Source organism: Monodelphis domestica, chromosome 2 (genome assembly GCF_027887165.1).
Source record: "Monodelphis domestica isolate mMonDom1 chromosome 2, mMonDom1.pri, whole genome shotgun sequence".
NCBI lineage: Eukaryota > Metazoa > Chordata > Mammalia > Didelphimorphia > Didelphidae > Monodelphis > Monodelphis domestica.
The window spans coordinates 476,353,431-476,379,797 of NC_077228.1; the positions used below are offsets into that span (position 1 = coordinate 476,353,431).

Below are 26,367 nucleotides of genomic sequence, written 5' to 3' on the forward strand. Positions count from 1 at the left end.
AACCTTAGACAGATGCTTTTTGTTTGCTTTCATCTCTTTGTAGAAGTTCAAACCTATTAAAAAGCTTCCCTGCGAAGCAGAATGTTATACTATGCTGGCTAAAGACATGGCTGAAATATTTAGATGAAATGCCTTCTGACTCTTATAGTCTCCATGGCTTTTTGCTAAATATTGAGCCAATCAAATGACCTTTGAGAATACAATAATTTTCAGAACTATAAATCTGGAACCCTACAAAACGGGTATGATCTTCACATCTGAATTTTTAGCTATTTTGCTAATTATCTTACATTAATTGTTGCCAGATTCATTCATCCTGTTCAAAACAGTTATATTGATTTGGAAGTTGTACTTCTCCACAATGTGGAACAAAAGTGAAATCTTGTTATCAAAAAAGAAATCTATGTCAGGACCAAGGATAGGAGTGAATCAGCTAGGGAGGATGGGAAGATAAGAAAAAAGGCAAGGACACATTTGAGAAAGGGACAGTTTTAGGGAGTGTCTGGAAGCCAGTAGTCTATATTAGAGATCAGAAGACAGGAAAAAAGAAATAGGAGTCAGAGAGTACTAGGTATCAGAAGTCAAGATGAAAGAATGCCCAAGAAATTCTTCAATTAGTTAACCTGGTCAAGGAATTAGAATATCCAGATTATTTGGGCAAGGCAGTAGTTTACAAAATACATAAACATTCCTCAAGAGTCAAAGGATACAAATATAGTAGAGGGCAAAAGGCAACAGGTTAAAAACTTGGCAACAAGATGGAAATCTGAAGTCATAGTCAAGGAAATCTAGTAGTTTGAGCTGTTAATAGAGACAAATGGAAGACAAACAGCATGATATAAATAGATGTTAACAATGAAACAACTGATTTCAGATATAAAGTCTGATTCAATAGAAACCATTGAACCATTTCTAGCTAACCCAGGACTGAATGAAGAATGAATGAAGCAGTCACATATTAATCTAGCTATAGAAAGGATTGTGGAATCATAAAAATGATATGTATTGACTTATTTGTTGTTCAAACAAAATATGTCTCCAATAATTTCCTCTTTCTCTTTCTTTTTTCACCTGGATTTATATGTGTTGTGGTGTGTGTGTGTGTGTGTGTGTGTGTGTGTGTGTGTGTGTGTGTATTTCACAATGTTGAGTACTGAACTTCTTGTGCAGATTGAGAGATGTCCTCAGGCTTGATTATTAGCAATCATGACCTAGTGGCTTGATATTTCCAAAGTCCATTTAACCCAAAGAATATTGGGCCTCTTAATCATCCTTCCATCTATAACTTAGTGCTAGAGATGGCATCTTTTGGATGATATTAATTCACATGAATTTTAACCTGTTTTCATTAAAATGAAGTTTTAGTTCTCTCTGAAAGATGAAAAATCAACAAACATTAATTGTTTCCTCTGTATGAGAACCTATACCATATAAGATAAATATATAGGCAAACATAAATTTATAGGATTTAGAGCTGTGAACAGTCTCTGTCCTCAAGTACATTACATTCTACTTGACTAAAAAACATGTAAAGAACAATCAATGTTCAAGGAGGTCCCCATGTATTAGGCAACATATGAGCTATGCTTTAAGGGAAGCTAGTTATTCTAAGTGGCAGAGGTGAGGTTGTGGTATATTCTAGGTCTTTAGAATAATTTGTTTACTTACATTTTATTTTTTTAAATGTTAATTTTTCAATTTAAGTTTATCTTCTTTTTCTCTCTTCCTACCTTTCAAAAAAGAAGAAAACTCTTCTAATAAATATTAACAATAAAGCAAAACAAGATGAATTTTGACAATTTTATCTCTCATTTTGTATATGGAATCCACCAACCTTCTATCAAGGAGGAACATAATATAGGAACACTTTACAAAGGCCTAGAGGTAGAAGATGAAATGCTGTGTACAGGGGCAAGTTAACCAGCCAGTTTCACTGGAACACCCTAATTAAACTACACTGTGCCTATTAACCTACATGAACTCTTCTTGTAATTTCCATTTACCAGCAGTCACTGCCTCTTGTCACTTACACACCATCATCATGTTTCATTAACATGCATAGTTAGCATCTGTCCAGTGTATAAGATGTGTCCATTTCATCATCAGGTTGTATAGCTGTCTACTGCTTTACTGATATGATCCAGAGATTACTACATATACCGACTGTATGTCACAATTTAGTGCTCATTCTTCCAAGACGTCTCTGTCTTTGCACAGACTCTACTGTCCAAATAATCCAAAAGAAAGGTCTTAGGTTGATCTATGCTGATCGCATTAATGATACCTACCTCCTGGTACTGGTTTTTAAAATATAAGTTTATTTTCTTGCCAGAATCTTGGTTTAACACTCTTCACTATTTACCTTGTATAGAATTAGCTCAAGGTGCCCTCTATAAAGGGATTTAAAAAATACACACACACACACAAATATATACACACATATAGCCCTTCTACGTTGTCAGGATTGTGTGTGTTTATGGGGTTGTACCTCTGTGGCCTGGAAAATCCATGTAAAACTTTTTGGCTCTCCCTTTGTACCAGAGAAGAAGGCTCAATTTTTTTTTCCTTTTATGGGATATTTATAGTGCTTTGTTATAAAATTTGGGTTAAGTATTTGGCCATAATTTATATGGCTTCTAAACCTTTCCTGTATCATCTGCTGGCCTTCACATGTCATCTAGGGCTTCCACAAAACTCACAAAGTCATTCCATTTAATTTCTTATGTTAATCTACAATATATGGAAACCATGGTGGGGAAAGGTCTGGTATGGAAGAGATACCTGAATACCATATATATCTCTCTATATATATAATATATGTACATCTATGTATATATGTATAGGTATGTGTATATATGTATATTTTTCAAAATTCCTTTATAGAGGGTGCCTACACACACACACACACACACACACACTTCTCAGAGAAAGATTAGGCTTCTTTATAGATCTCCTGAAGGGATTCCTTCCAAGGGTCCTTTAAACAGAGTTTGTATAAGGCTACCTGAATCTTAGGGGTAAGTGAAGAATGCCAATGGTGATTAAAAGGGAAAATATTATCAAGGCTAATGCTGAAAACCATCAATCTTGCAAACCCTCGATTTTTTAAAGTGTCAGGAAATCCTTTAACATGAAGAAAAGAAAAGAGTCTTTATATTGTCAACTAAAGGAATGAATAGCCCCAGATTTAGACTTAGTTGAAGTAGATGGAAGATGATACACCATTCTGTCTTTGTACCTGCTGATATTGTCCATTTTCTGGTCTTCTTTACTTTTTTCTCAATGGTACTTACTTTTAATTATTTGTTGTGTTTTCATGACACCTTAAAAAACTCACCCAAATAGCATATTTGGATCAGAATCCATCACTGAAAAGGAAGATCAGAGTTTATATTCATTTAATTATTTGTAACTGAAGACAATGTAGTATAGAAAATATAGGGCCATTTTTTAAGTTAGGATGATTTCCACTCAAGTCCTGCCTCTAGTGAGTAATGACTTGTGAATAGAAACAAGTTACTTCTAAGAGCCCCAAGTAACTCTCTAAGATGATATGTTAACCAATCAAGAAAAATGTATGAAGCACCTCCTATGTGGCAGGCATTTAGAATATCAAGACAAAATGTGATAGTCTCTGCCCTCAAGGAACTAGCATGCCATAGGGAAAGACAAAATGTATATATAAGAAAATATAATCAAAGTAAATACAAAATCATTTTTAAGAGTTGGGAGAATTAACAAAAAATTGACCCTTAAAAGATGGTGCATAGCAGATTCTTAATGGAAATCAGGAATTCTAAGAAGTGGAAGTGATAAGAGAATACATTCCACCTATGGAAACAGTCATAGCAAAGGCACAAAGAGGCAAAATAGGGTATAATTTATGAGGAATACCATGAATTCTTGTTAGAATTGAATACACAATGAATGGGAGGGTATAGTATCTGAAAGGACTGAAAATATAGCTTGGAGCTATGTTTTCAAGGGTTTCAAATGTCAAACAGAAGAATTTATTTTTTATCCTAAATGTAATAGGGAGTCACTAGCTTTTCTTTCTTTTTGTTAGATAGGAAAGTGATATGATCAGACTTTTGAAAAGGCATTTCCATTGCCTTGTGCATTAGAGGAGACAATTCTATACCATTCCACCTCCTATACAAATGATATGTTCCCATTTTATTCATGCCACCAAAGACTTTGCTTAAAATGATCATAATGGGTAATGTATTCAGTGATAACCAGGTTGTTTGAAAGATTTCAAATTTAGATAATTGTTAGTTTACCTACTTACTAGAATATAGTATCCTGCCATCAAATATAAAATACACTAAAAGATCATTCTTGATATTTTTATCCTTTGGATCATTGGTCATTCTTCTCTCTAGGTCCACACAGGAAAAAAAAAATCTGCCTTCTCTTCCATTAGCTAGCCATTCAAATATTTGACAGTTTCCCTCAGGGCTACGCCCTTTCCCTATCCCCAGTCTCTTCTTACCCAAGATCAAGGTCTCAGGTTCTTTCAATTTCCTCTTATTTGGCATTTCCACTCATTCCTTCTCATCCTGAATTTTATCTTTGGGGCATGTTCCAAATTATAAATGTCTTTCCTAAAATGTGATGCCTAGAAGGAAACTGTCTGATAGAGAGGAAAGAGAAATGGAGTTCTGTTACTTGGGTTCAAATTCTAGCTCTGGTTTCAGGTAGGTGGCTCAGTGGATTTAGATTTACCAAATGAAGATAATATGGTATGTAATAACCTCTAAGGTACCTTCCAACTCTAAATCTATGACCTAATGAATGAAACATAGTACCTGTGGTAAAAAGAGAAGCCCAAGCAGAGATAGGCAGAATATATGTTTTTTTTAATTAATCTATATTAATGTCCCCTATTACTGGCAAGACTAAGCTGATTGGCAATGAGGTACCTCAGTGGATAGAATGCTGGGCCTGAAGTCATGAACACTTAGGTTCCTGAGTTCAAATCTTGCCTCAGATATTCACTACCTGTAGGAACTAGGGAAAGTAACTTAACCTCACTTTCCATATCTGTAAAATGAGCTGGAGAAGGAAATGGAAAATTATTTCATCATTTTTGCCAAGAAAATCCCAAATGGGGACACAAATAGTTGGATACAACTGAACAATAACAATGACATTTATATTGCTAAGGAAGGTCTTCTGGTTCTTTAGTTACTTTCCTAGATTCCATTTTTAAGTTTGTTAATGGTCTTTCCTTTTGGTAAATAGATTGGTCTATAGATTACAGCCATAACTTTCACACATATACACATTTTTATGATATTTTATATCAAGATGATCATTTTATTTTATTTTAAGACATTATACTTTATAGATTTTCTCATTTTAATTTTGGAATAAATAATAATAATGCTTGACTGATTTGGGTTCATAGGATTTAGAACTATATGGGATTTTTGAGGTCATCTTTGTTTGGCTCTCTCATCTTACCTATGATGAAACTGATTCTCAGAGAAACAAAGTTAAATGGCACAATCAGGACTCAAAGCCTGTTCTTTGGACTCCATACCCAGCATTTGTTTTTTAAAGCCCACTCAGCAATTGAAATGGAAGGAATGAAAAGGAACTAATAATTAAACAAAAGGAATAGAAAACCTAAATTGCTCAACCTAAATTGCAGCTGGGTAGCACAGTGGATAGAGTTCTAAGTCTGACGTTCAGAGGGCCTAGGTTCAGATCTGGTCTGAGATACTTCCTAGCTCTGTGACCCTGAACAAGTCACTTAACACCCTTTGCCTAGCCCTTGCCACTCTTCTGCCTTAGAATTGGTATCAATTCTAAGACAAAAGGTAAGGATTTTAGTAAAAAAAGGAAAGAAAAACTCAACGTAAGTACAAATAAATGTAGGAAAGATAATAAACAATGTGAAGGGGGAAAAACTTGTTTTTGTTTTAGAAGTACCTGATGTTTATAGACAGATGTCTGATGAGAGCTGGTGCCACTAGGTCTTATCATCCAGGCCCCAAATCTCCCAGAGGAAAATGTTGGGCCTCCCAGAAGCAGATTATGACTAGATCAAACTATAAGGAAAAATCCACAGACTAAGATGGTGTTGACTGTTAAGAGCGTTAAGCTTCAGCAAAAAGCAATTTAGCATCAATTTGTTGCAATCAGCTGCTAATGAAAGAGAAGTCAAGGTGGCCATAATATGATCAGGATTGCTCAAGTCAGTATCAGTAATCACTCTGTTGCATTCTATATGAGTCACTAGTGATGGAACATGACAACAGAAATCTCTGCCTAGATTGAATTATAGGAATCTGAGTATACCAGTTATCTAATGTAATAGATACTGAGAAAAAATATACAGAGAATGTGCCATGAACTAATTATTCTAATTATGATACCTGGCAAAACAATGAAATTTCTAGTTATGTGATCTCTTTTCTTGACTAAAAGTGAGCATGCCATTTCTACATTCAACTAAAACTAAGGATGTTGGTAATAGGGAATAAATGAAGTCAGAACTCAGTTGTTATTCATGTGTATACATTAATTTAATTCAATTTATTTTCTAATTTTCTGTGTTTAGGTTATGGTCAGTTGCAGTTAACTCTGTTATCTATTCTGAGGTTGCTGTAATGGGACAAATACTAGAATTAGAGTAAACAGATCTGGAATGAAATTCTGAATTTGCCTTTTATTAATTGTGTGAACCTGGGAAAAATCATTCCCTTTCTCTGCTCTCTGGACTCTCAATTTATTCACCGGCAGTTTATTTCTTTTTAAATGTTCCTTTCACTACGTTAATATTAAGAGGGAAAGAACCTATTAAATATACAGTAATTAAATGCCCCTGAATAATTTTGATTAGGTTTGTATTTCTTCCATATATATGAACAGGACAGTTCACAAATTTATATATAATCACATTCCTTCTTCACTTTGAATAGTCCTCATCTCTGGATCATCCCTATTAACAGTACAATATCTGAGAAAAGAGGTACAAAGGATATGAAAATTCCTGGGTTAATAGATGTAGTGATAAGAAAGATTTTTTCACAAATACTTAGAAATAAAATTGATCACTCTTTTTGCCCATTTATTCCCTTATGCCACAAAAGTTTATTACTAATTATAAATACCATGCTCTACTACTGTGGTATAGATCTTATTTTTCTGAATCCTGGGTACCCCACTTCTCAAACATAGGTTACACATCCAAAATAAAATATTGGCCACGAAAAATCTATAGAAAAATGCTCCAAGAAAATGATAACAATTATAGGTTGTACTTAGATGTTTTGCAAGCCAGATTTGGAGGGAAGTTGTTGATTATACACTATCAATATAGTCATTATGTGTACAAATAGAGAAATCACTGATTAAATTATGAAAATAATTTCTTAATAAGAATAATTCTTGATTAGGTTTATTGACCTCATGAACTAAATATTCATGTTCAGCCACATTTTGCATTATGCTAATACATTATATGAAAATTATAGTGTTCACTGGCATACAATAGTAGCGTATCTATTGATGATATAATGTTATAACCTGATTTCCAAGTAAGGAAGGGCAAGTATTTGAATACGAGAGAGAGAGAGAGAGAGAGAGAGAGAGAGAGAGAGAGAGAGAGAGAGAGAGAATAGATAGATAGATAGATAGATAGATAGATAGATAGATATAGATATATAAATAATATACATAGAGCGATAAGTAGATAGATTTTATATAGAAACAAGAGTCCATCTGTTTACAATTGCTTATCAGTGAAAGAATGCTATTTGTCTGAGATCACTCAGTTCCTGGTAGGGTAGTATACACACACAATATTTAAGTCAGATTGGACAATATACAGAACTGAGTGATCTCAGACTATGACATATCATTAATAAGCTACTATATATGTAGGTGTATGCTGTAGCTTCCATATTTATTTATTTCATATTTATTTATATATAATATATAGATCTATAAATACATATGTATGGGTATACATATATAAAAACATGCACATATACAAATACATATGCACATATAAACTTAGCATCAATTTGTTAGCAATCAACTGCTAGTGAAAGAGAAGTTAGAGTGGCCATAATATAATCAGGATGTAAATTTATTTATAACTCAAATTATAATCCATGGTCCTTTCTGGAGACCATAAAATATATAGACCCTTTTGAAGAAATCTGCCTCCCTTTTTGTTCCTACTTAAAGCAAAAATAAAACTTGCAATTTATTGCAAGAATATCTAAAAGTTTTCTGCTTGTAAGCACACTATAGAAAGGTCATCTAATTCTGCTCAGTCATGAAAAGCCTGAAATAATTTAAGTGGTCCAGTCATACCTTTGCTAAAGATGGTTTATACACAAGGGACAAAATTTAAGAGAATTATCCATAAGCCCACCCAATCAAGCCTGGTATATTATTTGTGTTCTTCTACCTCCATCCATAGTTCCTTTTTTTAATTACTTTGTAGCCAAATATTCAAAAGTGGTAAAAAGGATGCCTTTGGAGAAAAATCTGATTGAAAAATAAATGATTGGTCAGTTATATTGCTAGAAGGAAGTATTATGAATCCATATCCCATTGCCTTATTATCCATATCATGTCTAGAGAATGAAAGACCCCAAGCACATTTTTAAAAGATTCTTTATTATCCCAATTACATGTAATAACAATTTTCAAGAAACATTTTCTGAAATTATAAGACTCAAATGATCTCCATCCCTTGCTTCCCTCCCCCTCTTGAATAAAGTAAGCAATCTAACTGCCCCAATCATAGTGAATGGACTCCCAGATTTGAAGGTGACAATGGTCAAGAGTCATATAAAATGGTCAGGAACAGAAGCAAATTTCATTACTGGATTTTTGTTGTTGTTGCTCTTTGTTGTGTCCAACTCTAAGTGACACCATTTTGGATTTTCTAATGAAAGGTAATGAAGTGATTTGCCATTTCCTTCTCCAGCTTATGTGACAAGTGAAGAAACTGAGGCAAACAAGGTTAAGTGATTTGGTTAGGGTTGAACAGCTAGTAAATGTCTTAAGGCCAGATTTGAACTCCTACTGACTCCAGGGCTAGCACTCGATCCACTGCATCACTTCATTGCCTAGTATCAATGGAAAGAGTACGCAAATAGATAAGATCACTGATCCATTTGGGCTTGAATGTGTTGTTGTTATTATAACTTTATAGAACAGATCTGAAAGAGTATAAATCTAGATTTCCATCAGTCATTCCAGAAAGGGATACTTATATATTGCATTAAAATTTTAAAATGTTCTTCTTTATACCTACATGATAACCCTTTGAGCTAACAACTCAAAGTATATACTACCAGTATTATTATTCCCATTTTATAGATAAAGATATAGGCTTAGAAAGATTGAGTTACTTGCCCATAGCCATATAAGATACAAGTGTCAGAGGCAGGATTTAGACCCCCGCATTCATAACTATGAGTCCAACACTCTATTAAACCCTCTGCTGTGGCCTAATATTTGTCTATAGAAAGAATAGTGGCTCAAAGAGAAAAAAGAAAAAATATTTCCAAGGAGTACTCTTTGAATAAATTCATATAATGGGCAAATATTCAAACAACTTTCTTGCTTCATCAATTTTTATTGGCATGTATGCTACAAATCCAAATTGTATTAAAATGAAGAAATTCATGAAAAGTTAAACAAGTAGCCTATTTGTTTTCTTTAGTCAGTATAATTTAAGAGTGGTTAATATTTGATAGGTTAATAATAAATATTTTAATATAGTATATTGCATTCAGTTATGAATACATCAAAAGGAAATACAAAGTAAGCTCTGAAAGATAAACTTTTATTGGGCACATGAAATAGAACATAAAATTTGATGACAATTACCATTTAATCTATTCATGTTTGAAAACGTATTGAAAGAGGACCTCATAACTCAGTTAATTGTTCTGAATTATTAATTGCTCATTTGAGAAGCGATGAGCAAAACTGCTCTTGTTGCGAAAACGTGTCTTGCTCAGCAACCTTAACCTCTGTGTCATTGGCTTCAAAAAGGGACGGGGATGAGAGAACAGACACTCAAACTTAAGCCCAACAAAGGCAGAAAACATCTTGTGAAGAGGTTAATTTAAATGGAAATCAAATAATAATCATCAGACTTAATTAGACTTGAAAAGATCCTACTCTTTAAGTTAATCAAAAGGTTTTTAATGCTTTCTCTCAAGTCAATGGTTCCAAGAGAAAAGTTTTCTTAATTCCTTGCAACAGCACCCAACAATGTGCCAGCCTGAAAACTTAAAATGACATATGTGAACATTGCCCAGAAAATATTAAATACTCAGCTTATCAATCAAATACATGATCATTTGAAACTTCTTGGAATTATATGAATTCAGATATGGCAGGATATTTGTAAATCTCTTGCTTCATTTCCTTCATATTCTCAAAAAGGAAATGGAGACCCAAAATGTATTTTCCCTACATTAAACAGCTAGCTAGTTGGAGAGCAAAGACTAGGACCAAGGTTTCCTTGTTATTAATCTGAACTCTTTCATGGACATTGTTTCCTGTGGAGATCAGAGTGATTGATAATTATATTAATTCATATGAATCTAGTTTTTAAAGAACACTCATTTCTTTCTAATTTTTATAGAATTGTTAAAATTTCCTCCCACTATTCTATAAAGATATAATCTCTCAGAATATTAGTTGAATTAAAATTAACTTAATATAGTATATGACTATGTACATATATATATATATATATATATATAATTTTGAATATATAGGGAACAGATAGGTGGCTCAATGGATAGAGAACTGAGCCTGGAGTTAGGAAGATTCATATTCTTGAGTTCAAATCCAACCTCAGACACTAGCTGTATAAGTCCTTTAACCTTATTTGCCTCAGTGTCCTCATCTGTCAAATGAGCTAGAGAAAGAAATGGCAAATCACTCCAGTGTCTTTGCCAAGAAGACCCCAAATGGGATCATGAAGAGTTGGACACAACTGAAAACCAACTGAAAATAATTAACTTAAATAATGCCATTACTCAAAAGCAGTTCCACAGATAAATTTAATATGATGGTTCAGTTCCACATACCTAGTTCTGGATTTTACATTACAGAAGGCACATTAACAAGCTGGAATCAGTTTGGTTGGAGGTAATCAGGATGTGAGGGGGGCAGCTGAGTAGCTCAGTGGATTGAGAGCCAGGCTTAGAGACCGGAGTTCCTAGGTTCAAATCTGGCCTCAGACACTCCCCAGCTGTGTGATCCTGGGCAAGTCACTTGACCCCCATTGCCTAGCCCTGACTACCCTTCTCCCTTGGAGCCAATGCATAGTATTGACTCCAAGAAGGAAGGTGAGGGTTTAAAAAAAAAAGGATGTGAGGGGACTAAAAACTTTGAGATAAATTAGAAGTTCAGTTGGAAAAAAAAAAAAACAAGAGCTCTTTTCTCTGCAGAAAAATAAACTTGTGGGTATTATACCAGAAAATACCTGAAGTATTTGTAGAGAAATTTAGTTTTTTCTGTTTTACCCTACAGGGCAAATTTAAGTGCCAATGGTTAGACATTACAAGGAGAAAGATTTATTTTTTATTAGACATCAAAAATCTACCTACCATTAAAACTATTTAAGAACATAATAGGCCTCCTCAAGGGGCAACAAGTGTACCATTATTGGAGGTCTTGAAATGATCATTGGATATATATTTAAATAGCACTAGTGTGAATGTACTCACTAACTATAGAACCATTAGCGAACTTATGGCACACATGCCAGAGGAGACTGCTTCCCTCCCCCTCTCCCTTATGCCTGTGGACATTTTTCACATCACCCTCCTCTCTGCCCAGCAGCCCAATGGGAGCATTTCCTCCATCCCCTGTCAGGTTAAGAGGTCAGGCTCCCATGCTGTGTGAGGGTTGCAGTCTGGGCACTTAGTCTCAAAAAGGTTTGCCCATAACTGCCTTGGAGGGAGTCCCTTTATTTTCAGATAAATTTAATTGTCAGAAATTTTATTTCATTACCAGTTGATATTGGTAGCTATTTATGGGGGAGTCCCACACCCACCTTGTTGGTTTGAACATGACCAGCTCAGGTAGAAGTGTTAATTGCATGACATAATTCCCTATGGTTTCTGAAGAGTCCAACACCTCAATCTTGCCACTCTGTTTCTTATTATGATATAGTTGCTGCAGCCAACTCAAACACTAGTAAAATTTTCAGGATGCATATTTATGTCTTAGAAACTGGCAAATTCCCCCAAACTAGTGCTTAATTTGTTATTTTATTGATTGTCTATGTGTAGTACTGTGATGGAGAAAATGTTAATACCCCTTAAACTTAAAAGGGAGTCCAAAAAAGTGTATGGGTCCAACAATATATGGATTTGTGGATCTACCAATGACTGAGCTACAAACCATTAACTAACTTTGCTGTCTTTTTAAAATATGTTATTTCCATGGTTCCTAGTAACTAGACCTTGAATTGGTTCACCATGGAAGCAGAAACACATACTGAAATTCTCCATATAGCACTTTACTTTTAATATTGAAAAATATGCATAGTATTTACTAATCAGAAGATAATGAAAAATAATAATTTACTGAGTAATTGTAAGCCTGTAGCTCTTTTAGACTCTGACAGTATCCTCAGAGAGCAACTGACCCATCACAAAGCAAGTTAAATGGAGTTAGCAGCAAGACTAAGTAAAAAGTTATACTGTCATTAGTGCTAGATTTTTATTCAGGCCATGTATACCAACTATAGGTGTACTTCAAAGCTCTATGTTGGATCCTCTTCTGTTCTTCCTCCATACTTTTCTGTTTGGTGATATCAGTTCCTATATGGAATAAGCATCTCTTTGTTGATGATTCTCAGGACTGTCTGTCCAGGCCTAATCTTTTTTCCAATCTCCCCTCTCCAGATTCTCTTGGGCTTTTTGAACTTAATACTCCAGAGACACCTTAAATTCAACATGTCCCAAACTAAATTCATCATCTTTTCCCAAAATATCCTCCTCTCTTCCTCAATTTCCTACTTATGTTAAGAGTACCACCATCCTCTGGGTCTCCTAGGCTTCTAACCTTGGTGTCGTCCTCAACTTCTCACTCTCTACCACTCCATATCCAATCAGTTATCAAAACTGATTATTTCTGCCTTCATAATAGCTCTCATATATACTCCATTTTCTCCTCTGACATGGCCATCACCTTTATTCAGCCCCTCATTACTTCATTCCTGAATTATTGCAATAGCGTGCTCATTGATCTCCATGATACAGGCCATTCAACTATCCAATTGATTTTCCTTAAGTGTACTTCTAACCATATTACCCCTGTGTTAAAATTATATCTTGTTCTGATCCCTCTGATTACCCTCCCTTCTAGTTATTATAGGAAGTATATTTATAAGTAGCCAGTAAAAATGGGGGGGTGGGGGGAGGGGATATTGCAAAAAGGAACCTGTACTCCAAAGGGCAAGTCATGTACAAACTGTCCCAAAGATCAAGGAAGCATAATTTGCAAATTGTTTCATATAGTAACCAAAACTCACATCCTGGTGGTATGTGATGAACCAGCAGAAACAATAGATGCTGCTATTTGAGACTTTTTGTCCTTTGATAAGTAAAACTCAGAAGTTCCAGACATCCACAATAAGATCTGTAGAACAAAATGAGCCAATTGTTTTGAGATGATCTAGACATGTTAACTTTAGTTTTACTGACAAATTTCAAATTATTTAAATATGTTAATGAACTAACCCCTAGTTAGGATAGATTAGAGTTGGTCTATTCCTCCTCACCAAAAACAAACAAAAACAAAAAAAAAAAACCCAACTATAAAAATGCTCAAACTCCAGCCCCCAAGCAGCACTCTTCCATGTCAGTGCTCTTCCTCTTACCCTTCACTCTCCCCCTCTTCCTCTATTTTCCTCCCCCTCCTCCCCAATCTCCTATTTTTCCTCTTCCTCCTTTCTTCTTCTTTTTTCTTCCCCTCTGTCTTAGACTCAATACTAAATATTGGTTCCAAGGCAGAAATATTATAAAGGCAAGGCAATTAGAGATAGGAAACTCACCTAGGGTCGCATGGCTATATTATCTCATGTCAGATTTGAACTAAAGTCCTCCCATCTCCAGGCCTGATTTTCTACCCTCTGAGCCACCTAACTGCCTTGATGCTAGTATTTTTAATTTTTTTTTGAAAATATAATATGAAACACAACAAAATATAACATGATTTGTTATAGATATGTAATAAATTACAATATGCCTATCCAAAAAAATAAAACACTTCTCACAATAGCTATGTCCAAAAATACATATCTCATTTCCCCCCTTCGCTTACACCCCAACCACCATCCCCAAAAGGCAAGTAATATAATATAAGTAGTACATATATTTTAATATAATACATATTTCCTTGTTTATCTTCTCATGAAAGAAGACAAATATTGCTTACACTAGAGAAAAAGTCACAGAGGCAATAAAGTAAAGAATGGGATGTTTCAATCTACATTCAGACTCCATTTGTTTCTTCAATGGCAATGGATATCCTTTCTCACCATGAGTCAGCTGGAGTTGTCCTAGATTCTTGCCTTTTTTAATAATAGCTAAGTCATTCACAGTTGATTGTCACACATTATTATTGTTATTATGTAAAGCATTCTCCTGGTTCTTCTCACTTCACTTTGCAACACTATGTATCAGTCATTTCAAGTTTTTTGTGATCATCTTATTGGTCATTTTTCCTTGATCACCTTGGGAAATAAACTTAATAATGGTATTACTGGTTTTATAACTAAGTATAATTTTAGATTTCTCAACAAAATGATTGGATCAGTTCACAGTTCCAGTAACAATGTATTAGTGTCCCTGTTTTTCCACCTCCCATCCAGCATTTGTCATTTTGCCCTTTTATCATTTTAGACTATCAGATAGGTGATTTTCATTTCCAAGAGTTGTTTTCATTTGCATTTCTCTAATCAATAATGAATTAGAACCTTTTTTCATAAAGTTATATATAGTTTTGATTTCTTCATCAAAAAACTGTTTATATCTTTTGACCACTAATCAATTGGGGAATGGCTCATATTCTTATATCTTTGATAAATATTTTAGACATGAGAAAACTGAGAAACTACAATTTTTTTTGCCAAACATTGCTTTCCTTCTAATCTTGATTGCATTAATTTTATATGCAAGAATTTTACATTAAATATATTCAAAATTATCTATTTTACATTTCACAATGCTTTCTATCTCTTATTTATTCATTAATTCTTTTCCTGTTCATAAATTTGATAGGTAATAGGCTCCCTATTCTTCTAATTTATTCATAATATGTCCCTTTATACCCAAGTTGTGTTTCCACTTTGATCTTTTGTTGGTAAGTGGTGTAGATATTGGTCTATATCTAGTTTCTGCCAAATTGTTTTCCAGTTTTACCAACAATGCTAAATAGTGAATTCTTATTCCAGAAACTTGGATCTTTATCTTTCTCAGACACAAGATTACTATATTGTTCTACAACTGTTTGTTCTTTATTTGTTCCACTGATCTCCAGTACCAGCTAGTTTTGATAATTACTGTTTTATAGTATAGTTTGAAAACTGATACTCCTAAACTTCCTTCCTTAACATTTTCCCAATACTTTCTTTAATATTCTTGGCCTTTTTTTTCAAATAATTTTTGATTTTTTAGGTAAAAAATTTTTTTTTGGTAACTTAGTGTTACCAAAAGACCTTAAAAAAAAGTCCTTAAAGTACTTTGTGTCATTGTGCTAAGTGCTGGGAATATAAATACAAGCTGAAAGACTGCCCCTGCCCTCATGGAATTTACATTTTGATGAGGGAAGACTATATATAAAAAAGTTGCAGAAAAGGGAAGAGCAAAGTACCCAGAACTGGGCCTGAGAGAGAAAAAGTGCAATTTGGAGATTTTTATTACTTTTGCTGAAATTCTTCCCCCCCTCCCACATTTTCATTACAAAAGATGATTCCTTAGGAAGAGGAAGGGGAGGAATACATTTATAATTTTAAAAAAAGATGATTTAAAAACAAAGATCTTAATAACACTTATTATTTAAACCATGGAGCCCAAAATCGCTTAATACTACCAACATTGTCTGACTATGCATGACAATCATTTCTCTTGTTCTTAACACTAATTCTGTTGAAAGATGGAATATTGAAACTAGTGTAGGTGTCAGAAAATCCAAAATAAAATCATTTACTACATCTTTTTTTACTCTAGTCAAAGAGTGCTGTATTCCTTACTATCCCTATCTAAAAATAGGAATAATATTTGTATTCCCTGTTTTATAAAGTTGTAGGATAAATGGTTTGTCAACTTAAAATTTTATCAAATTCTGAGTTACTCATGCAACTAAGATCTAAGCCTATACATTACTGATCTGCATCAGAAAAGAAGATTTTCAGAGCATTTCTTCCTATTGATGGAGTCAGAGTTCTGAAAAAAAAAAAGAAAATTTTATTAAGATCTTTTGGATGTCATATCACATTGCTGACATATCTAGATTTCCTAGGGATTTTTCATCACTACCCATTCTGTACTTTTATTTTTTTAAAACAAAAATAGGACTTTAAATTATCTCTATAGTTCTCTAATGTATTTATGATCTTATCAATGTAAATTTTGCCTCCAGGAATTAAAAAAAAACTATCCATTTATGATTGTCCATTTATGTTACCCTTGTCTGTTCCTTTCCATATATTTTCCAGGAAGACTCACCCACAGTCTAAGGGCCTTTCTCAAGTTCTACTGACATTGCAAGTATACAAATAGAGTATGTAGAGACAGCTATATGGTATAAATGATAGAGTGCTGGGCCTACAGCCAGGAAGATTTTAGTTCAAATCCAGTTTCAGACACTTAGTAGCTATGCAATATTGGAAAAGTCACTTTTCTGCCTCAGTATCTTTAACTGGAAAATGGGAATAATAACAGCATGTACATCAAAAGATCATTTTGAGGATCTAATTAATATTTATAAAGTGCTAAGCATAGTGTCTGCCATATAATAGGCCCTCAACAAATGCCTGTACATTTCTCCTTCTTTGTAAACATATTTTTTTTATCAGTGTGGCCAGGGTATTATATTAGTTTACCTTTAAGGCCCCTTGTATTTTGTATTTATCCACTATTATGCATTATTATTTTATAGTATTTATCCACTATTTGCATTATTATTTTAAATCTGGGGAAATGAATCAAAAAACTAGATTCAGGAAATGTGGGCTCTGAAGGAACTGAAAAAGATTGTCTCTGAAGTCTCATAGGTTTAAAATACCATCATTTAATGATTCAGTGTTTGGCTCCTATAATTCAATGATCCCAAGATATAATGATTGGTTAATACTGGGCATCCCAAGTTCTAGAGTTGAAAATGAGGAGTTTTAATTAGCACCAAGGAAATGGAACCAAATCTTAGGATTCAAATAATTTAGAAGGAAGTAATCCTGAGATCTTGTGTGACCTAATGAAGATTAAGTAAATAGCTTATTTAAAAGCCCTCTATTCCTTCTCAGAAATCAATATCATATGCTCATCCTTAAGATATGGGAGTGGAAAGGGAACCTTCAAAAAGAGGAATGCCTTTTTATTAGCTAAACCCAAGGTTTTGCTGTTTAGTATGAGCAGTCCAACTACCTTATAATTGATTTTTCAGAAAAAAAATGAAAACTTAAGCCACTTTGGCTTCCTTTATGTTTATCCCATAATTAGCTTTATTGCACATTTCCTTTATCTCATATTATGGTAACTTTTGTTTTTAATTCATTTATTCTTTTTTATTCTTTTGCTTAAGTATTGTTTTTTAATATTTTAACTAGAATTTATTTTTAAATTGATTAGCATTTTTCTTCCTTGCACCTCCATTTTCCTAATTAAGAAAAATAAAAAGGAAAACCAAAATGTTTGTGACAAATATGAACATTTAAAGAACTCAGTATTCAGAATGAAACATATTTTTAGACATGAGTAAGTATTTCCTTAAAAAATGTGTGTACAGGTGCACAGTTGTGTATAAAATAAAAGGTACAAGGAAATAGATTTTCTTTATCTTCTAATGACTACTCTATTTTTCTCTTTTGATTATGTTCAGTTATACTGAAACTACAATATTTTTTAACCTTACCCAAGAATGACGAAAAGAGCAAAGCCCCCTTAAGGAACAAGAAATGCATCTTTAGATCATAATAGAGAGAGGGATTTCAAATTTAGTATTTATATCCTAATTTAGATTGATGACTTATTATATAAAATTGACTACAGTAAATTAACTTAAAAATATTCATTGATCCTCCACTATATGTCTAGTGCTGTGCTAATAGTGAGACATAAAAGTGTAACTAACACACAAACTTTTCCATTTACCTGGGGACCATATTAGCATATATGAAATAACTAGAAAATAATACAAGATGCATACTGAATTGTTTGGTTGTGTGATATAGCCTTAAATGTTGGTTGATTTAAGAGGTGAAGGAGTTGATTGGGAGCCAAAAGTAGTCAGGAGATAATTCATGGAAAATGTGAGAAAAGATATGGACTTTGAAGGATGTTTAGAATTTCAATAATCAGTATTCTTCATTTTTGGTATACTTATGTCCCAATCAGTTGAGGTAGAAGTGTGTGTGTGTGCGTGTTTTGTTTGTGCATGTATTAAGGAGTGGGAGAATAGTCAAGATTTGACTTAATATAAGCATGTTATATTTTATAGTTTGCAAATTGGAATATAAATAAAGGTCTTTCAGGCAAGCCTTTATCCATAACCAAGTTTGACTTCAGCACAGTAGAACTTAGTTAATTTTATTTATAGTTCACTCTGTCAATTTTAGGAAGTTCTAATCTTAGAGATGGGCTTGTGATCCTTTCAATAATAACCAGGTCTTAAAATATGAGGATCCCTGAAAAATCCAAAAAGCTAGACTGTTCCAATACTTGAATACTAACCATTCATTTAGAATTCATTTTTGAGGAAGATCATCCATCAAGTAGCCATCAAATCTTTCTGTTTAACTATATTCTAATTTCTAAAAGGTCTGAGAGCTCACATGCAAGAAATATATCCTGTTATATTATTTTTTAAAGATGGAGGGAGAAAAAGAATACCTATAGACCGCCACAGAAAATCACCCCATAGAATGTTCTAATCCTAGTAAGCTCGGGCCATCATGCCTTTTGTTTTCTTCCCTCAGAGGAGAGAAAATTATTTTTTTAGCAGAACAGAGAACTGAACTGACTTTTTTAACATAAAAAACTACAATTTTTTCCACAGAAAAAGAGAAAAAAATTTAGGAGCAACAATTTCACCACAACACATTGCCCTTAAAGAACACTGTCTAAATTTTCACATTTAGCAAATAATCATTGAAGCTACAGAGAGGCCAAGTTTCTATTGCTCCCTTGATGAGCAATGCCATTGTATAGGATTAAAGTACTATTGGCTGGCAACTTCCAGGGGAAAGGAAGATTCACTGAAATCAGACTAATGAGGAAATACTGAACAAAGACCATTTAGTCTGTGGGTATCATTATGTGTTACTACCATGTTACCCTCAATTGACACTCATATTATTTTTATGTGTTCAGTTTGAGTGCATTTGTAATGAGATCCACAATGGAAGTTAAAAACAATCTGAGAAGAGATTATGGGTTGCAGGAGTCCATTCTGAAGCTACAACAAGGGTATAATTTAATGCGAGTATTACATATAGAAAGTTAAGTCCTGAGACCTCATCAAGTAATCATCAGACAGCTAATGGCATCCCATTCCTGTTATACTGAAATGGCTTCAGAAACAGAAGGTACAAGGATGATGTTCCCTGCCCCCAAGTCCTTTAGAGCCTTTAGAGTGGTCTGTGAGAAGATCTCTTGTGTAGTTTGTTATAGGCTGCGATGACTCCAGCTCTTACAATATCAAGACCAGGCAGTAATATATTCCCAACTTTACACTTGGGTTGAGAGTTGAGATGGGACAGGGAGGGAACTGAAAGGCTTTGCGTTACTTACAAGGTAAAAGACAATCCCTGTTTTTCCATGACTCCATGCCTTGAGGGAGTCAGGCAAGTTTTGTTATTGTGGAAGAGAGCCGAAGTTGTCCAGATAAAGAACCTTGAATATAACCTTCCATTTTCTTTGCTTCTAGAATGACTGTGTGATCCTCAAAGTCTCAAATCCTTTTTGACTCAGTTTCCTCATTAGTAAAATGATATTTACATGAACTACCTCATAGCTAATTGTTGTGAGGAAAATATTCTTCATAATTCTTAAATACTACTATTAGTTAAAATAAACAACATCATTGCTGTTACCATTGGTTGCCCAAACTTGATTCAGTAAGAAGTGACAGTTAGCCAATATCGACAATTAATATAATGGGAGGCAGAATAAGAAATAAAAATATTTACTAATTTTCTAATGAACCAGTAAACTTCTGCTTTTATTTTTTTCCTTTTACTCTAGAGAATTAGGAAAGTAAAGTATTAATTCCTGTCTACAATTTCATTTTGAAACAAACTGTCCAAAGGGAATCTGTAAACACATTCTATTTTAAGAGGAAAACTAATCCATTGAGAATCTGATGTTTTCCTCAACAATAAGAGTAGACTCCTTTTGTACCTCCGTCAAATAGAAACCACTGGTTTTAAAAAAGATATTTGGAAACAGCTAGAGATCATAACAGAAACCCCTCTGGATAGCTCCATTGGCACAGTGAAAACCTTATTTTTTGTTGTCTTGTTTCTATTTTTTAATAGCACCCTTAAATATCTTCCTCCCGATTTTCAAGAAACTGAGGGTAAGATAAACACAACAAAGGACAAATAAGAAAGAAATCAGGGATTCTGGGTAATGTGGTTGATAGAGGGACAGTCTCAGGGTCAAGATGCTCTGACTTCAGGTTCCACCTCTGATACATAGTAGTACATTTGTAAGTCTGAGCAAGTCATGTAGCCTCTTGATGTCCTCTCCAAAATGCCCTTGGGATACAAGATGTAGAATGGTTTCTGGTCTGCACTGGCAGAGAGAGTTATCTATACTGATGAAATCTCGAGTCAGAACCAAGAAACAGGAAATAAAAATATAGCTCTAAACTGAATATTATACAAACTAGGACTAACAGATATATAGAGAAGACTCGATGCCATAAGCAAAGACTTTATCTTTTATTCCAGAATTAAAAATGCTTACTCAAAAAAAAATCACCATATGCCTATGTAGGGGCATGAAGAAGAGACTGTCAAATATAGAAAAGCAAATATTCGATAAGCTACATTTATAGACCCAAACTGGTAATAAATAATGGAGCACTGAATTAAAGGCATAGGTCCACAAGGCAAATATGAAAATTACTGCAATGATAAATTAATCCAAGAGAGTTTTTAAAATTAAATAACCAAATTGACAAACTATTGGCAAATGTGCGTGTGTATACATAAAGAGAAATATGGGGGTGGGGGGAGTGAGGACAACACTGAACATGAAAGGAGACCATGCCAGAGGCAAAAGAAATAAAATTAATAGAGATTACTAGACTGAGCCTGTTGCTAATAAATTTGTGAACCTAAAAGAAATATAGACTATCTACAATGCATTAATCCTGGAAAACTAATAGAAATAGTTCCAAGCATCCATGAAGGGTGAAGTCAGTTAGTATGCTAAAATTAGGAGTTTGGCCATGGTGATATAACCTATCACCAAAATGGAGAGAGCTGGAGTCAGAAAACCTGGGTTCAAATATGACCTCTGACACCTTACACATATCACCTTGGGCAAGTCACAACCTCTCTAGATCTCAGATTCATAATCTCTAAAATGATTGATTTGCATGGCTTGGCCTCTGAGGTTTTTTCCAGTTCTAGAGCTGTGATTCTAATCCTTTATAAGATAAATACACATCATGCCACATAGCCTTAAGAAGGCCATCTGCTGTAGACAAAGCATGAGGAGAAAGAAAGGAAAAGGATAACAATTCTCTCCCTTATGACCTCATTATCCCCGGCAACCAGTATTGATTGAGCCGAATCCGAGGACCGCATTCATTTGCTTCTTTCTAGCGTCAACAACCTGCCCATCTTCTTATACTTTAGCAAGATGTATATGCCCTAGGAGTCCTCTCAGCCTCCCAGCTTCATGAAGTCATAACAAAAACTTGGCAAGGACCAACGACAGACCCTGTCACAGTATATTTAGTACTCAGCGAGAGACCTCTCTTCTCGGCATGTACTTAGTCCTAGTTTGTTAACAAAAGGAATCAGTTCCTATCCCGGAGCATACAAACCATGGCCATTGGACCAAAGAGAAATGGTTATTTTGGCGCACCGCACCACAGACACATGTGATAAAAAGTAAATTATAGTTCATATGTATGTAGAAATGCTTAGAATTTTTTAAAACGTTTTTCTCACAATGACTTCATGAGATAGATAGAAGAATGATCATCACTGTTTTGCAGATGAAAAATCAGTCTTAAATAAGTTCAAATATATCTATAAGGCAATGAGTGTTTGTGATGCCCCTACTATGTGTCAAGCAGTGAGGATACAAAGACATAAATGGAAGAGTAAGTTCCCTTAAAGAGCTTATATTCTGCAGAAGATAATATGTATACAAATAAATTTGAACTGCAGAAGTTCATACAAAATAAATACATGGTAACTTTTGGTAGGAAGACTGACTGGGAAGATCAGGAGAGACTTTGTGTATGAGGCAGTGCCCGGGTTCAGCTTGTAAAATAATTGGGAATTCTGTGAGGCAAAAATAAGAGAGGAATACTTCCACGTGGGGGACAATCTTGTTGAAATTAGGATGCACAGCCAAGTTTCTTTATTTCAGATCCAGTGTTCTTTTGAGAAACAGATGATGCAATAAAAAAATAAGACTTGTACTTGGACTCAGAAACCCTGGGGTGGACACTGACTCAGTCACTTAATAATCCAGAATAATTATAATAATAAGCCTACTATGTGCTAGTCTTTGTGCTAAGTATTTTAAAACATTATTTCAGGGCAGCGATTAGATACAGAGCTAGAGCTGAAGATGGGAGGTCCTGGGTTCAACTCCAGTCTCCGACACTTCTTAACTCTATGCCCCTGGACAAGTCACTTAATCTCATTTGCCTAGCCTTATCACTCTTCTGCTTTAGAACTGATACTTAGTTTCAGTTCTAAGACAGAGGACAAAGATTTAAAAAAATTTAAGAATAAGGATAAAAAAAACCTTGAATTTAGACTCAAAAGCCTGGAGTGTACATTATTCATCAGCTACTTAGCAAATGCGCAATCCTGAATAATAATATTATATGCCATTCACTGTGTGAAGTGCTATAAAATATCTTATTTTGTCCTGAACAAAATGAGAGGTATTATTATTATTATCCCCATTTTATAATTGAGGAGACTGAGGCAAACAGAGGTTAAATGACTTGCCCAAGGATACATAGCTAATAAGAATATGAAACTGGATTAGAAAAAAGAGGTCTTCCTGACTCTAGGCTCAGCACTCTATCCACTGTGTCACTTAGCTGCTTCTATAAATTAATCCTTCTTGAGCCTCAGTTTCTCTATTTGTGAAACAGAGAAAATCACATCTGGGCCACAGATCTCTGAGAGTTTCTGTGATGAAAATGCATTATAATCTAATTGATATATTAGTGTAAAGTATTTTAATTTCTTCCACTATCCTATACTTTCTAACCCAGGTTCTTTGGTGGGGTCCAGACCTAAAAGAAGTTAAGATAGACCAAAGAACACTTATAGTTTAATATTTTAGTAAATTTATTTATGTTATTTGATACAAAACTATACATTGCATAACCAATGATCAATTGTAGTTTAAACTCTTTTAAGTTACCATGGACAAGCCACCTGACTTCTAGAGGACTCAGTTTCCTAAGCTTCAAAATATGTCTTGGATTTTATAATCTCCCTTCCAACTCTAAATTAAAAAAAAAAAAAGTTGGGGGGCAGCTGGGTTGCTCAGTGGATTGAGAGCCAGGCTCAGAGACAGGAGGTCCTGGGTTCAAATTTGATCTCAGACACTTCCTAGCTATATGACTGGGATAGTCACTTGACCCCCATTGCCTAGCCTGTACCACTCTTCTTCCTTGGAACCAAAGTGTTGATTCCAAGATGGAAGGTAAGGGTTGTTAAATAAACAAACAAATAAATGAATGAATTTTTAAAAGAAATCTTATTTCACAAAACAAGAAACAAATATGAGCTCATTAAGCAGATGTGAATTAAATCTACACAAAGCAAGGATGCATGCAGAGGTCAAAATTGTACAAGTGTTTTGCTTGCTAGTAGTGGATGATGGGGGATGTTGGACCAGACTTATGATTTCCTTGCTATGGGCAATTTCTGATGGGGAAACTCCCTCTGCCAATGTAGATCTATACCTACTCTGAAAATTATACTGAGAGTGGTCAAGGACACTTAGAATTTCAGTGAAATGACTTGCCTAGGGTCACGTAGCTGATAGGTTTCAGATGTAGGACTTAAAGTCATATCTACCTAATTCCAAGAGTGGCTCTCTACTCATATCAGTACATTCCAGTCAACATGGTCATAATTAGTATGGACAGATCCAATTATAGCTTACCAAATAAAATGTTCTGGGTAGGATTTAAGGCTTCCTGTAATTTGCCTCTAATGTACCTCTCTAAACTTATTTCACTGTTCCTCACTTCATACACCCTATATTTCTGCCAAACATGTTATTTTATCTCAACCTGATTTTTCTTCTCATAGACTATTCCCAGGAGTTTACCTACTGAAATCCTCTTTCTTCAAGGCAAAACTCAGATGCCACCTAGTTTCTGAAAGACTTCCCTGATCTTTAACTAGAAACAATTCCTTCCTCCTCCAATCCTGTTGACAACTTTCATACTTATAATATGTTCTAATAATATTCTAATTTGCATTATGGTTATTTCTGTCTCATTCTTCAACACACATTAACATACACACATACACACCTTTCATGTACACTTGATTTTAAACTCTAGGGATCAATTAGTACGGCATTTGACTCATTTTCATCTGATTTCATTGCCAAGCATCTGTAACATACCTACTATGTCATCCTACAAACTTTTGACACAAATACAAAGAATGTAATAGTTCTCTATCTCCAGTATTTTGCACATTAGCATATAATTCCTTCAGCAAACACTGTTGAAGGCTTTGCAATAGGGATAAAGTATACAATAAGCCCAAAGTTAAAAATCCCTGCCCTCTAAGAGCTTATAATCTAAATGAGGCCATATCTACTGTGTAAACGCTTAAAAATATCTATTGAATAGGATCAATATCATCATGGTCCATAAACATTTACCGTGCATTCGCCATGGGCAGATAAGCTACTGGAGGCTCTCTAATACATTATGATATATTCATACGAGAAATCAGATGGGAGAAGTTCAAAGAAATGGAGATAAACTGTTCCCTGTCATGTGTCTAGAGTACATTTTTTTAAATTGAAGAGAAGCATAAAAAGACCACCACTCATGATACTTTTCAACTGCCTCAGGAGGCAGTGGGCTCATTAGGGATTTTCAAGCAAAGACTAGTTTGATATGTGCCAGTTATGTTGGAGGGTAAAGGAGTACTCAAAGTCTCTTTCAACTCTGAGGTTCTGGTTCGTTGTGTTTTGGGGATTCTAACTGTAATTAGTCCTCTGACCTTCCTCTTCCTGATCGAAGCTGGATATATCTCCCTCTCAGGTTCTGAGGTTTGCCGGCTGAGGATATCCTTCAAAGAGTGGGCAGACTTTCTTGATAACCTGGGTTCCTCCACCTTTACATGCAAATATGGCATTCCTGCTTCCTGAGTCCTAGTATCAGCCTACTGCTAGACTAACTTGAATTAACTAGTTGCAAACCTTAGCACATATTCTAAGCTAGGAGTGCTAGTCATTTGCTTTCCTAACTTTGAGAGACTTCAAAGATAAGAGCCTCTAATTTCCTTTCCTCAAAATGAAAGAACAAAGCTGAGGCAAAGAACTAAGGCCCATATTTTCTAAGGAGAAAAGCCCAAGCAATCTTCCCTTAACAACATTATGTCTCAATAGAATGCCACTAGACTAGAAGATTCAAAATCAAAAGAAAGATCAAAAGTTTACCAAAAGTAAATAGCGTCTTTTGAATTCATCCCCTTCCAATTCTGGCTATACAGTTGTAGCCAATCAAAGATAATCCTGTTCTCTATATGGTAAAGAGACCTCAACTGGTTCCAGAATCTCTATGCATCCACATGAAAATTATATCAATGGGGCATTCATAAGAATTGGGATCGCTGACCAGTAACCCATTACATGCACCATGTGCTCCAGCTTCAAGTTGGCTCAGGGTGAGAGGAAGCCA

The 26,367-nt window shown here is 34.5% G+C and overlaps 1 protein-coding gene across 8 annotated transcripts in view; it reads left to right on the top strand.

Moving 5' to 3' along the window:
- The window catches only part of NTNG1 (netrin G1), a 473,391-nt gene that overhangs the window by 408,274 nt on the left and 38,750 nt on the right, over positions 1 to 26,367 (top strand). The gene's annotated exons all lie outside the window — the stretch shown is intronic.